The following is a 15,178-nucleotide window of genomic DNA, read 5'->3' on the forward strand; positions in this document are numbered from 1 at the left end:
TGTAGCTGTCAGCTAATACTTCCATAATGTTGGGGGCAACAGCTAACTCCCACAGATGGCAAAATTAATGCATAGTACCATGGAAGAAATGACTCACATCTCAAAGTGAGCTTGATTCTGCTCCCACTTCAGAACAGAACAGAAACTTTTTCTGAAGAAGCTACAGTGAACTGAGAAAATTAATAGAACTTTTAAAGTGTTCAGATATTACTATATTGCCTATGCATATAATTAAATAGATACATTGATCTTTTTCACAACTGAGGTATCTGTTTAGCTCACAATTCCTTTTGCTTCAGTTGATAACTTTCGAACCACCTCACTTTTAACAGTCTCCTATCCTTAACTTCTCCACTTCAATTTATGGTTGGAAATGATAAAGCTGTAAAAAACAAACAAACAAACGCAAATGAAAAAATGAAAAGTATTGTACTGATTGTACTGTTCAGATCACCCTACAGTATAATCCAGCCTGATTACTCAGACAGTCTAGGACAGGAGAACAGGGAAAGCATTTCTCCATTCTCCATTAATAGGAAACTGCAGAAAGATAATGGCAGCTGCTGGAGTGCCACTCCTTGGGCAGATGTCTCTCCTGCCACAAATGCATTGCTAGTTCTTGTTTCTACTATGGATCAACCCTTCCTGCTGCACCATGATTGGGAAAGGGATCTGGGTAACCTTATCTCCACTCCACTGCCCTGCAGGAGTATGTGGAATTTCATCTTCTTGACAACAAGATTTGCTGTTTAAATGTGCAGTTTCACCCTTTGTTCATACACCTCAGCTATTAGTTATAACCTGAACCAGAACTAGTAATGGCCCATGGAACTGGAAAAGCCTTGACATTCATTACAATCCTATTGCAGAACTGAAATGCCCTTGATTTGCATGCAGTGGTAGGGCAGAAGTGAAGACACAGAGTTGTCCTGGCAAGTGACAAAAATGTTTCTTAGGTGGGGGTCTTTCAGAAGCAGTGTTTTAGAAGAGGCTAAGTTGTGTAGTTACAAATTGTTCGTGTCTGGTTAAACAGTAGATATGTAGACCTTCTAAGAGAATAACCAATCAAAAGTATCACAGAATCACAGAATGGTTGAGGTTTGAAGGGACCTCTGGAGGTCATCTGGTCAAATCCCCCTGCTCAAGCAGGGCCAGGAAGAACAGGTTGCCCAGGATAACGTCCAGCTGACTTTTGAGTATCTCCAAGGACAGAGACTCCATCACCTCTCTGGGCAACCTGAATCAGTGCTTTCTCACTCTCACACAGTAAAAGTGTTAACTCATTTTCAGACAAAAACTCCTGTGTTTTTGTGTGTGCCCATTGCCTCTGGTCCTGTCACTCAACACCACTCAAAAGATCCTGGCTCCCCCTTCTGCACACCCTTCAGGTATTTACACACATTGATAAGATCCTACTGAGCCAGCTCTTCTCCGGGCTCAACAGTCCCAGGTCTCTCAGTCTTTTCTCATAGGAGAGATGCTCCAGTCCCTTAATCATCTCTGGGACCCCTTGTTGGACTCTGTCCAGTGTGTCCATGCCTTTCTTGTACCAAGAAACCCAGAACTGGACACAGCACTCCAGGTGTGGTCTCACAAGACTGAATAAAGGGGAAGGATCACAACCCTCCACTTACTGGCAATACTCTGCTGAACACAGTCCAGGATACCATTAGCCTCCTTTGCCACAAGAGCACACTGGCAGATCATGTTCAACTTAGTGTTCACCAGGAGCCTCAAGTGGTTTTCTACAGAGTTCCTTTCCAGCTGGGTGGTCCCCAGCATAGATTGGTGCACAGTGGTTTTCCTCCCCAGGTGCAGGACTTTGTAATTCCTCTTGTGGAACTTCATGAGATTCTTGTCAGCCCATTTCTCCAGCCTGTCAAGGTCTCTCTGGATGGCAGCACAGCCCTCTGGTATATCAGTCATTGCTCCTAACTTTGTATCATCAGCAAACTTGCCAAGAGTACTCTCTGCCCTGTCATCCAGATCATTAATGAAGATGTTAAATGACTAGACCCAGTGCTGCACCCTGGGGTACCCTTCTGGTTACCAGCCTCCAACTACACTTTGTTCCCTTGATCATTACCCTCAGGGCCTGTCCATTCAGCCAATTTTCAAACCACCTCACTGCTCATCAAGCCTGTACATCGATAGATTCTCTATGTGGATCTTCTGGGATACATTGTCAAAGGCCTTACTGAAGTCTAAATAGAAAATATCAACTGGTCTCCCCTCATCTACCAGGCAGTCACTAATTTCACTCATATATTCTAACAGCAGAAAAATATGTAGGTACACTTGAACTTTGTTTCAATTCATAGGTGGAGATGAAAAAAAGCAAAGCAAAACAGTACACAGGTAGTGTCCCATGAGCATATTAAAGAGCACGAGCCCTGATCTCCAAAAACAGGAGTAATGATAACTGATGCAAATGATAGTATTTCAAACTACAGTAAAAACTGTAAATAAAGGAAGTATGGTGACTATAGTTACGAAGCGAGACAGGTTTTGAGGTGTGTTTTTTTTTGGGTTTGGGTTTTGTCATTTTGTTTTTGGTATTTGTTTTGCTTTGCTTTTTAATTTTAGGGCACCTAACCAATATCAACATGAATTAATGGATACAAAGCAGTGACATGGATTTGCTCCTCATCAGTGAGTCTGTTCCAAAGAAAGGACATATTTCTGAAAATAGATTATGGTAAGGTAATATGGAAAGACAGAAAGAAAAATATTTTGTTCTCCACTACAAAATAGTCATTACAATTTTGTTTTCTGTGATTAGAAAACCAGTATCATAATAGTGTTTTGCAGCCCAAGAACACCTTTTAGTTAGCCACAAAGATACACCATGAGCATGGATGGCTAGCAATGTATCTGCCACCTACGCAATAGAACTGGACAAAGCACTGAGGAGGAAAGAAAAAGGACGTTATCTTATTTATCAACTTTCTAGTCACCCAAATGTCCCATTAGGAAACATCACATCTGTGTTTTTCATCTTTTCCCTGCTCCACACCATGTCTTTGATCCCACTTCTTGGATAACTTGGTGTTTGAAAGTGAAGTCTAGAAAGTCAATGAGTTTCTCCTGATTAAAAGACAATGAGGATTTGACTTCAAAGCTCTATGCAAACAAAATAAATGGAGTCAGTGTATGAGGCAACTGCCACCATGCTGGGCTTATGATTCTGGCAGCTACTTTCAATATTAAGGAGGAGAAAACGGGATGACAGATGCCTTTCTGTACATACCAGACAGACACTTCGAGCTTTTTGTTAACATTCAGAAGAGTTTCTCTGTAGTCTCAGAGAAGAGAACAAACAAGAATAATATTATTTCTGTTGGAACTACATCAGTTGCTGCTGATGACAGTGGTACAGGAAAAGAAAAGTGACCTTACTTCCTCTGTGTTCTGCTCATCAGCAGTATAGTGGCCTAGGAAGACAGGAAAATACAACATGAGAAATCATAGCACTATAGTCAGATCCAAAGCAAAAAATGTATGATTTTAGTATATATCTCAATAGGCAAACTTTTATTAAATATTATTCATATGTGTTGTATCTGAATTGTTGTATGCTAAAATATATTCTCAAATATGAGTACATTTATTATTCAAATTAGTTTCTGTGCCTCCCCTGGAAGATACTAATTTGAGATCTAATAACAAAAATGGGATAAACAATTTTTTTGTTGAAAGGGTGATGAACCAAATTGGTACAAAGTCAATTAAAATAAGAATAAATCACCGCTTTTTAGTCTAGTATTTTGGCTAATTCTGTGGCAAACTGAACACCCAGCTTACAGTCTTTTTTGCCCCAAGCAGGAGACATGAGAGAGAAAATACCCAGCAGGGGATAATGCAATGTGACCTTATTGGGGCTTTCCTACAGAGATAATAACACAAGTTTTTGATCATGACATGGCACCCTGCAAGTATGCTAGTTAGCTAGGATCCCCTAAAAGTTTTATGTATATGAGTGTGGCTTTTTTGCTGCAAAAATGCCAATATTATACGAAGTTATTATTGCAATACTAGTGGGATAATTGTGTAATATTTACTTGATCCCTATAATGTAAAAACTAGGTACAAGTAAAATAAAAACAAAACAAAAAAAGCAAAAACCCCACACCCCTTGAATCCTAGGGTTGTTTTTAAAGGAAGAAACAGCAGTTTAGTACTCAAATGCCACTGAAAAGAAAGAGAAGTTTGGCACTCAAGGCTGACTAGGCTAAATGTTTACATGCAGTTACATGCTCTTTGAATTGCAGAGAAATAAGAAGAGTCATAGATGAGCCTGAATCACAAATTAGATACCACAAAACTAATTTGCTCCATCTCGAGCTTTTGGTTTACTGTAAGCAAACATCTTTTAGCCTGCTCTGCCTATTTTAAGATAAAGACTGTACCGTAAGATGTGCCAGTTTAATACCATGCTGTTCCTAAGATACTCACACTTCTGGAAGCAATCTGCAAAAATACACTGTATTCTCCAACTCTGACATGGAGGGACTGCCAGGGAGCTCAGAACAGAATAGCTGGGTTAGTGTAGTTACCTGCCCTGCTTCTCACCTCACACTGCAGTCTTACCCTCACTGGTGTGCCACAACAACTGCTTGTCTGACTGCTCTGTAAACCAGATCACTCAAGTGCTTGTGTTTAATAGTAACCCAGAAGGCAACAGTAAAATACCTTCAGTGACCGAGCTCACTGGTTCAACTCTCATCGAGCTGTGTAAGCACAGCTGGGGGTGTTGGGACAGTAAACTGCAATGCAGTCTTCAGCACTTCCCAAGCATCCTCCCCAAACATAACATGCAATTACACTGTCCTCAGCCTCTTCATCCTTAAAATCTCTATGCCTTTTACAAAGAATCCCACAAATAATAAGGCTGTGTTTTGGCAATATAGTATATTTGGTTTCAGAGATTACTACGACTCTTGGGTGTAGAGAGGAGACTGTTAACTCACTCTGCCAGTTGTGACAGGTGAATTTTTACCAGTTGGCTGTATCAGCAGTTGCCTGTTGCCCTATAGCCAATATGCAGCCATTGTAACAACACACAGTCATCTATCACTATGAATCTATGCTCTAGTTCACAAAAAAAAAAAAAAAAAAGCAACACATGGGGAAGGTAGCAGCATTTGCTCTACATCACGTCAGCTCAGCTGCTGGAGATCTTGGCACTGCTATGGTTACAAATAAATCGCTGGGCAAGTTTGGGAAATCATTTTCAGCCAGCACTAAGGGCGTTTTTCTTTAGAATTTTGCCCACTGCGCAACAAAGTGAAAGCAGTGACGGGTTGTTGTCTGACAGGCGGCTGACGCAACTGGCAAAGGCTAACTAGAAAGGCCTTCTTGAGGAGGGAGAGCTCCAAAAGCCATTCTGAGAGAGGAACTTTCCCATAAAAGGTAATGCCACAGCTAGGAGATTTTGCAAGGAGATTTTTTAACATGACTGGAGCAGCTTTTGCAGTGATTGGTTCCCAGTTTCAAACCAATCCTAGTTGCTGTGAGCATGGTCCGCATTCAGTCAACAGGTTCAGAAGTAACAAGAAAAACCCCCTCTGCAGCTGTTACTGAATACAGCAGCAGTGTTCACCTCCTCTACTGATGCAGCGCCTCTGCACATGTCATTTTTCATTTCAAGATTTTGGACCCCTGAATAGAGCTCACCTCTCTTTTCACTACAATATTCCTGATCCTTTCTTTTTCTGTTGACTATGCCCGTACTCCTTACAGATTTCAAAGAGGAGAACTGCATAGACAGTTTTTCTCCTGCAAAGTAGCCAAGAAAAGAAATGGAAGTATATTGTAAAGCCCAAAACAAGTCAGCATAAGCTAGCGAGAGCAAAGGGAGAAAAAAAACCTGTAATATTCTGGAGGTAAAATACAAAGGTAAGAAATGATCCTGCATGTGTTCTCACCTTGTTATGCACACGATATATTCATTGCAGACTTTAATTGCTGGTGGGGGTGGAGAAAATAAAAGGGTTGAAGAGGAATACCAGGGAAAAAGTAATGGAAACCTGACCAGTGACATGAGCTGATTACTGTTGGCAGACTGTGTAGGTTTCAAATTCATGCTGTGACTTAGGAAATAAGCCTGGGCTGGGATGCATTTTTCTGGAATATCCCAAAGGAATATCTGTCAGTGATTCATCTAAGCAGCCACTGGATATCATTACCGTTCTACCAAAAATGAAGATAAAATAACAATCTGGAAGAAATAAAAGAAACAAGTGCCCCAGATTTTCTCTCAAACTGTAGCAAAGAGATCACAAGGAAGGGCAAAAAGAAGGAGGGGGGGAAGGAAGAGAGGGCTGAACTTTTCATCTGCATGTCCTCAGTTTGCCTTTAAGCTGTGCACATCTAGTTTACTCTTGTCAGAAGCTACCACCACTGTACTTTGTAGCTCTTAAAGAAAGAGATAATTGCCTTTTTTTTTTCCAGCCACATGCTTACTAGTACAGAACTTGATTTTTTTTTCCCCAGCCCTACACAGTAGGACCTCCATCACTCAGAATAGTATAAGCTTTGCTAGAGATGTTAATGCACTATCCAAAGCAAATACAATGCACAGGCTCTGACATGTTCATTTTTTGAAGTCCTTTTGAACTCAGAATTTCTCTCTTTTTTGTCAGATGAGCAGTGGCCAATTATAAATTATGGCTCTTTCCTAAGGCCCATGCCAACATCTCCTATGGGTTATGTACCTAACAGCTGTGTATTATATTAGGCTGGTTTTATATCTCCAAATAGTTGTTGGGAATTTTCTCTACTATGGTGTTTAGCTAATACATAACTACTCATACAGGAGAAAACAGAAGAAGAAATTAATTCTAGCAAGAAAGTGTCTCATAAACATTTTTTGAGTCAAAGACATGCCAAGAAACTTATTTTTATCTATAACATCAGATATTCAGCTGGACCTCTAACAACAATTGACTAATTTACATCAGATACCCCATAGGGTCTATTGATTTGCAAGTTTAAGTAGAAGATTGTTATAGAAATCACTGTTCTTATGTATAAACATATAGCTGATCCAAAGAGAATGTAAATATCTACCACAAACCAAATCTAGCCTAAATTTTCTGAACCTTGTAGGAATTATTTGCAAGAATTACCCTTTGGAGCTTTTAAAGTAAGAGATAATTGCCTCTCTTTCTGTCACAGGCTTACTAATACAGAACTTTAGTTTTTTGGAGTTCTCCACAGTGGGACCCCCATAAGTCAAAGTAATGTAAACTGTGTGAGGGTTGCTAACATTAAACACTACAAAAATATTTAAATGGGCTACACGGTTTTTCAAGTGTGAAACAAAGCCTGTGGGTTCAGGAAATATTTTTTTACAGGATTCAAGGAGAACATATAAACAGGATTTTTTAACTCTTTGTAGTCTGCAGAACACTCACTGTAGTGCTAATCCCCACAGCACCTCAAGCTCTGTTTCAACAAAGATGTTAAGACAGTCCTTCCAGCCTTTGGGGGACCACCCAGATGCCCAAAGTTCAGTATCTTTCTAATTAACTTGCAGAACTACAACCTAGGTCAATAAATGAACATTTACAACAGGAATCCGAGAGCAGCTACTGTCTTCCCCTGTTTTATTATAAGTGCTTCCTAGTCTACTTATTTTCACTCAACTACAAGATGGCCTTTCTTACAAAAACCTGCTTGCATTGCTATAGCTCCTGCTAAAATGTTTCCCACCTTGCTAGATGGCCTACTGAATAAGAGACTAGAAAAAGGATCAAGAAGAGGATGTTGAGCTCTCTCTTTTTCAGTCCAGTACCTATTAATGGGAACTAGGTATATCCCACAGCGTTGCAGTTCCTAAAATAACTACTGGAAGAGGAGACAGTGAAATGCAGAAGCCAGTGTGCTAATTCTCTTGTGAATTACTATCACAGTTTGTTACCAATTGAGAAAGTAAATAAAAAAGGTCCTGACAATATGCTCTTTTCTATTGGGGGCTATTATCATTAAATGTAAAATAAAAGGTTGCTGCTTCTCCTTCTAACTGGAAATCCTTATAATTGAGAGGAAAAAAGACACAAAATCATATTAATACCAGGCTGAGCAGCCAGCTCTTTTATAAAGTTTCACTATTTCATCTGCATTGCAATGGCAACCTCCAGTGACCTGACACATCCTTAGGAACTGTACTCCAAATGTCACCCATCTAGAGGTAGCTGTGCAACTCCATGTGAAAGGAGTCACAAAAAAATCCACCAAGAGTTTGGCTCCTGGTTTCTTCAAGTTCCCTGAGAGGGCCGAAGCTTGAGGGACAGAGGATGCAGGATGCAAATAGCCCTGAAGGATTAAGATAAAGGGTTATGAGCAACCAGCATGGAAGCAGGGAAGCTAGAAATTTAAAAAATAGTGTAGCCTCCTAAGAAAAATATGTGCATTTGCAAACACTGCACAGACAGTGCAGTGTTTTTAAATACATACCTTTTCAGCTGCAATGCTACCTTTTCAGCTGCAATCATACCTTCATTTAAAATTTAAACATTCACTTAAATTCAAAACACCCCTGCCTTCTTAAGATGTAGATTTAGATCAGTGTCACTCTTCTACAGTAACAAGACTTTTACATCCACCCACAAGAGGTAGGGACAAGAGAGTCACTAAAATATTTGGTCACTGGATTCCAAAAGCTGGGGGTCTCTAATGACTAGTCCCTCTGGCAGCTTTGAAGATAAACACAAGGAGATGTTATTTCCACTCTTCAGATAAAGGCTTTTGTGAGGAAGAAGATGAGACATGTTGTGGAGAAGAATAAAATAGCCCATGTGAAATTTCATTAAAAATTTTACTAGCCTGCTGCCTTCAGTCAAACATCAAGAACATTGTTATATTACTTAGATAAAATGATTGCCACACAAAGAACCCACAAAGCTGTGGTGTAAAGGGTATTTGTTTTATCTGGGATGACAATATCAGTTGGCAAGTAGAAAGGCAGTAGCAGATTTGCTGATTAGCTCAAGTAAATGCTAATACAAAACTCTAGCTCACTTTGCAAATTCTGTATATAGCTAGAAAAATATCTTCCACAAATGTCCTGGGGACTTTCTATCATTTTTATTACTATGCTGCTATATAATTTCTCCTGAAAACGGAAAGTATCTTTTAATGTGCAATGTGACACTACATTTTTTTCCAATGACATAGTCATTTGAGAAGTTTCTCTCAACCACCCCTGTCCTGCATTTACACAGAGATGCAGTCGTTCACCATCCCCTCAGATTTACCACTACAACAGGTGACTCAAGTGATCTGAGTTACAAAATTAATTTTGGCAACAGTCACTTTTAACCATGTCAATTACTGTGACCAGGTTACAGCACATCCCACACATGGTTTTGATGACAAAATTCTGGAGAGAAGTCAGCTGGGGCAAAGGCAAGAGTGACTAACCCACAGGTAGTAGAGGGGGAAATTACTTAAACTGCTTTGTTAAGAAAAATGTAATGTGGATTTGCAACCTTAGTGTAAGGTGTGTGTTGCAGAGTGTAACCCCAGAGATCATTGCAGCCATGCAAGGAATATACTTGGGATTATATGAATCAAAATGTGGAGGATATGGGGGAAAGCAAAGCACCACCTTTTAGAAAACTACTCAAAAATGATCTATTATTCCTTCTGTATATGACCTAACCTACCACACAGACAGGTATATGCATCAGTAGTATTATCAGGAAAGATGGAGATTTAGACTAAGTCATAATTTTGAGAAGGAAGAACTGATGAGGTGGGGGGAAGGAGTGACCTGTGGTTCTCAGCAATTCTTATCTGAGATATAAGAAAGATTTGCTTGGATTGAAATCTTTGGTCAGAACCAGACATGGCAGGCATTATGAATAAGAGGATAAGACACTAGTGTGAGCTAGAGTGGAATAGGAATCAGGTCTGGATTTTATTCCTGGATCTAAACTGACCTGCTGCTTGAAGCTTAACTCATTTCATCTCTTCATTTTCCTTTTCAGCATCTGCCTTTCAGCTCTGTTTAGATGACAAACCCTTTGGACCAGGAAGTTTACAAGTGGATGTGCATGTGTGTGTACTACTGAAAAATACACTGCAATTTTGATGTATTAATTATTTGGATGATATTTTTTGTGCTTTTTCTCTCATTGTGATAGGTGCTGTGCAACCAGAGGCAGAAAAGACAGTCTATTCTCCAGAGGTTATTAAAATATGAAGTATGTTCATGTCAGACTCACAAGCAAGTTATTACTGCACAGCAAGTAGCCTACATCAGTTGAAGCATAGTAACTGTTCATATAGTCACTCTTAGCCAGGAATAAAAGGAAGACAATTCTTTTTAGCCCAGTCGCTTGAGAAAAGGGATTGACAATGTCAAATTACATGGTATTCTCTACCACCTGAGAGTACACACAGAAAGTTATTGTGGCTCAGGCAGTGAGGAGTAACTGGTTAAACCATGGTAACTTACACAGGAAGTTTGAGCCCTAAGAGAAGAGGGACTCTATGGACACAAACAAACAGGGAACTGGTAAGAGTGTTAGCTTCACACAAATAAATAAGAGGTTTTGTGGCCAAAATGGGACATTTTGACAGCAAATGAAACTCTGCAGAAGAGTTCTACAGGTTCTGCAATAAATTAGAAGTTTGAGTTGGGTTTTTTTGTTGTTTTTTTTTGTTTGTTTGTGGTTTGTTTTTTTTTGTTGTTGTTGGTTTTTTTTTCAGAAATGAAGCATTTCTTGAAAAATACTTACCTGCATTTTGTAAAAAATTCCCAAAGGACCCAAAACTTTGGCACAACTGGCAAAATGGGCTTCTAATTTTACTGCAATAACATTGCATGTGGAAAGCAGTAATATCTACAGATTCTGCCTAGCGCGCATGACTAACAAGTCCTACAACAGCTGCATCAAAGGATCACTGATAATATTTCTTATCAGTTACAGAGAAGCTATCAAGATTCTGACTGTAGCCAAATGACTTACAGTGAAATTTGGTCGTGAACTGATTTTATTGTACAAATGATTATTCAGCTAGGGGGATAAAATCTGATTTTCCTTTTGCTTCTGTCCCATGCATGCAGATGTGTGTAATATCCTCACTTACACTAATGATACAAGCTTTTGGATTTAAAGATCATATTGGTTGTGATGTATTTGATCTCCATGATGTTTTGAATGGAAGATATTTCTGTCCTTTAAGGCCTCTCCTACGGCAAGTAGAAGTCCTAAATGCTTCTGTGGGTGCTGATTAGAGCAATTATAACTTCATGTACCTGTTGAGGTAATGAAACTCCTGAGGCATTAGCTGCTATTTGCATGTCTTATTTGTTATGCTCACATTTTTATGCTTTTGTCAGGAATGATCAGTCAGACATATTGGTAATGCAGAGGTGAAGGACTCACTATCATTATTAACAGCAGAGTTTCCTTGTAGTTTGCAATGAGTGAGGGGTGAACCCCAAAATGGAAAGGTTCAGTTCAGCTGAACATACCTAAACTAGGTATATGTGAAATGTATCTGTTAGCCTTCAGCTTGTTACTTTCGCAACACAGTTCTGTGATTACTGACAGCAGAAGCAACATAACAACAGCTGTTCTTGTGACATTTCAATACCACCGGAATTAGGAGAGGTAAGAAAGTCAGTGCATTAAACTTTGAAAATATCTGTTTCAGTACGAGTTTAACTCAAAATGACTTTTTTCTTTTTTTTTTTTTTTTTTTTTGCCATCCCTAGGCAAAAAAAGACATGGACTAGTCACCAGAGGGAAAACTGGGGGAGGGTCATGATGGTCAAGCATTATTCAATCCAGAAGTAATAGCTATTTCTTAAAGAAAAATAGTGTCGTTTGGAACAGTTCGGATGGACACAGAGCAGCAGAGGAATAGCTATCGATGTAGTTGACTAGAAAATTGAATTTCCAGAACAGTTTTTGAAATAAATTCTCATATTTGATCAGGACAAGAAGGTAGAAATTCCAGACTGTTTAGAGGAGCTAAACTATTCAGGAATAAATATAACTATTTAAAGGATAAACTCGAAATTTTATTACTGCTTTATAATTACTTTCATTTTCTGACTTCCACCACTGAAATGGGGAAAGATGGACACTCAAGAAGCCATGAAACCACAAGAATTTGCAGTTCCAGGTTCCGTACCTGGGAAGCAGCTGAGAGATTCAGACAGCAAACTAAGAAAAAACAGGTAGTTTTCATAGTGTTTCCATGAAATAATCAAGCTCTGATGCAAATTTTGCTATTTTGCTTTTTTGCTCTTTTGTACCTTGCAGTGGGAATCTCTCTCACTTTAGAATATCTAAGAAATAGGCAGAAATGGAATAGTTCCTTATGTGGCTTACAAAGCAACCAGTGAAGCCATTGCCTACTTTCCTTCAGTATTTCTAGAAGGGGTTAAAACATCTGTCAATCTCAAATTAGAATAACACATTCAAATTTGCTGGACTAACCTCTTTTTCTAATTTTGGGGCCTCAATGGAGGAAGGACATCAACAAAGAACAAAACTATTCAGAGAACGGGAATGAATACACAATACAGGGTTGCTTGTAATCACTGGGATCCATCTGGCAAGCCATCACTTCTCTGGTGGTCTAGCAGACCAGGGTTATGGGCAGAAGACAGGAAAGTGTTTGGAGCTAACCTGTTTCTTTTCTATTTGCAACAGATTAAGACTAGGAAAACACAATGGGTCACTTTCAGTCCTATGAGAAGCATGTCTGGCTTAAGGAATAGTAAACTGCAATGTTATCTCTTAGCCCTTAGAGTTGCCTGACAAATCGTTCCACACATAGATCTACAGGACTGGGTTTAGGGACTTAGAAGACACAACATTCAAGCTTGAGAAAGCAAAAATTAAAACAATTTGAATTCTATGAGCAAGAATAAACGAAAAATATGGTTAAAATTATCCAAGAGCTCATTATTTTCTTGACATTTAATATAAAACTGACACTGAAATTAAAATGCTGTAAATATAAAACAAACAAACAAACAAACATACCTTTTTGCTGTATGCAATTTGTCTGTGGAATTCTTTATCACAGAAGGTCAGAAGTGTCAAACTGTGGATTTTCAAAGATCTGGATAGTGAACATGCATAACATCCATAATGATGTGACACCAAGTCAATTATTTATCCAACCTCAAAAATCTTTGTATCATCCTGTTGCCTACCAGGTTTAATGTATTTTTTTTTCCTTCTGCCGCAGTGATGTGAAATTGTATTCATACTCCTTTTTTGGAATGATTTTCTCTCTCCTGTGTGCCCTCACACTCATCCCTACCCATTCCACTCTCCCCGCCTCCAAAAAAAAAAAAAAAAAAAAAAAAGGGCAGAAAAGAGTACAAAGAAGTTCTCTTAGACTGAGGTTTTCCCTTTACAAATTCAGAATAAATCCCTCAACATTTTTGGAAGATAAGCAGGGCTGGGAGAACTCTGAAGTGCCAAATTCTTGTGAGGAGTTACAAAGTGAGACCTTCAGATTATTTCATAGATAATGCAGCTTGTAGAGAACCTTCTCACCATCTTCATGATTTTTCTTCTTAGTCGTTAAATCCCACATAGACATCTTCCATCACTTCGAAACAGAATTTCTCCTGAATAGCTTAGAAGAAACCATCACACATTCCTAGCTCATGCTGTAGCTTGCTTTTGTGCTGATGACTGAGATTCATGGACATTTTCATCACAGTTCGAATGGTTTGGGCATTCCAGAGAGACCACAGAGTCAGAAGTTTACACTTTGGGTCTTTATCCTGGCTAATTCAGTACTGTAACTGTCCATGGGCAGGTATACTTGCTTCAGAGAAGAGCCACAGATGGGATAGGTGTGAGACAGTATGTTTTATGTGGACTAATCATCCTGATTTCCAAATATTAGATTGGTTCAAGAGCTGGGGGGAAAAAAAAAAAAAAAAGTTTTGCCTTTCCAGTCTTATCTAAACTCATAAACATTCAGGCCTTCTTTGGATCTTCTTATATTCTCCACCTCATGACAGGATAGTTGATTTCAACCAGTGCCGATCTTGATTAGTTTTCACCAGCTTAGCTGAGCCTTTCACTCAGCTAATGTGTCAGGTACAGGACACTTCATGGGCTAATGACCTGATCTAGTCTGAGAATTCTAATATCATTACAGCTGTCAACAGAAGAGGGTTGAGGAGGAAGGGCATTGTCTTGACAACGTCCCTCAAGAAAGAGAAAAAAAATTTCATACTTCTTATGGACTTAAAATTGTCATCCACAAACTCATATCACTAACAAGAAGATAAAAATCTAATGTACGTGCTCTGGAGAACACAACAGTTTCTGCACTAACTCTTAATTTTAGATAAAAATATGGAATTCCCTCTTGGACATAAATAACCCTTTCCTATATGAAGAAATAATGAAGATAAAAATAAATAAATAAATAAATAGAAATAAAAGCCTAAGGCAGCCTTATTAGAGCTAACCAGAATGAGATAAATCCAGGAACGAGTAATGCCCAAGGAGACCTCAGGGTCAGAGTGGGCAGTGAATCAGACATTGCCAATGCAATATGGCAGGGCAAAATAAAGCCTGCAAATGTGGTTTGTCATAAAGGAGAGATACGTTGTGTCCAGAATACTCTCCTGGGAATACTCTGCAAATACTCACTGAGCTCCTGACCTGTCAATGCCAAAAAAAAAAAAAAAAAAAAAACCACAAAAAATATGAGCCAGATGAAGTCTGAAGAAGAATATTCAAAATGATCTGCAGGCTGAAAAAGCTCAAAACCTCAGTTGTGTGGAAAGACTAAAATGGCTAGGTAGTGACAATGGTACCTAAGTGGCTTTCCAGGGTGATTTGCTGTTGTAGAGTTTGCAGAAATATGGAAAGCAAAATCCTGCCCCTTTACAGTGCTTTGGCTTTGTAGGTATCATAGAGAGTCCTTAAAAGCCCAGTGTTGCACTGAAGAAGGACTCCGCCAACACTGTCACTGTAGGGAATAGTTTGAAGGCTTCTTTAAGGAGCTGAGTACCAATTTTAGGGATAACTGCTATGCTGTGGAGATGATGTCGCAGCACTGTAGAAATTACAGCACAAGCAGCAAGATTGTTACCTGAACTTCTGGTGCTCAGAGTATTTAAACTATACTAAAAGCCCTGAAATGGTCCAGAAACAGGAAGACACAAAGGTGGCTT

Source organism: Columba livia, chromosome 2 (assembly GCF_036013475.1).
Source record: "Columba livia isolate bColLiv1 breed racing homer chromosome 2, bColLiv1.pat.W.v2, whole genome shotgun sequence".
Classification (NCBI taxonomy): Eukaryota; Metazoa; Chordata; class Aves; order Columbiformes; family Columbidae; genus Columba; species Columba livia.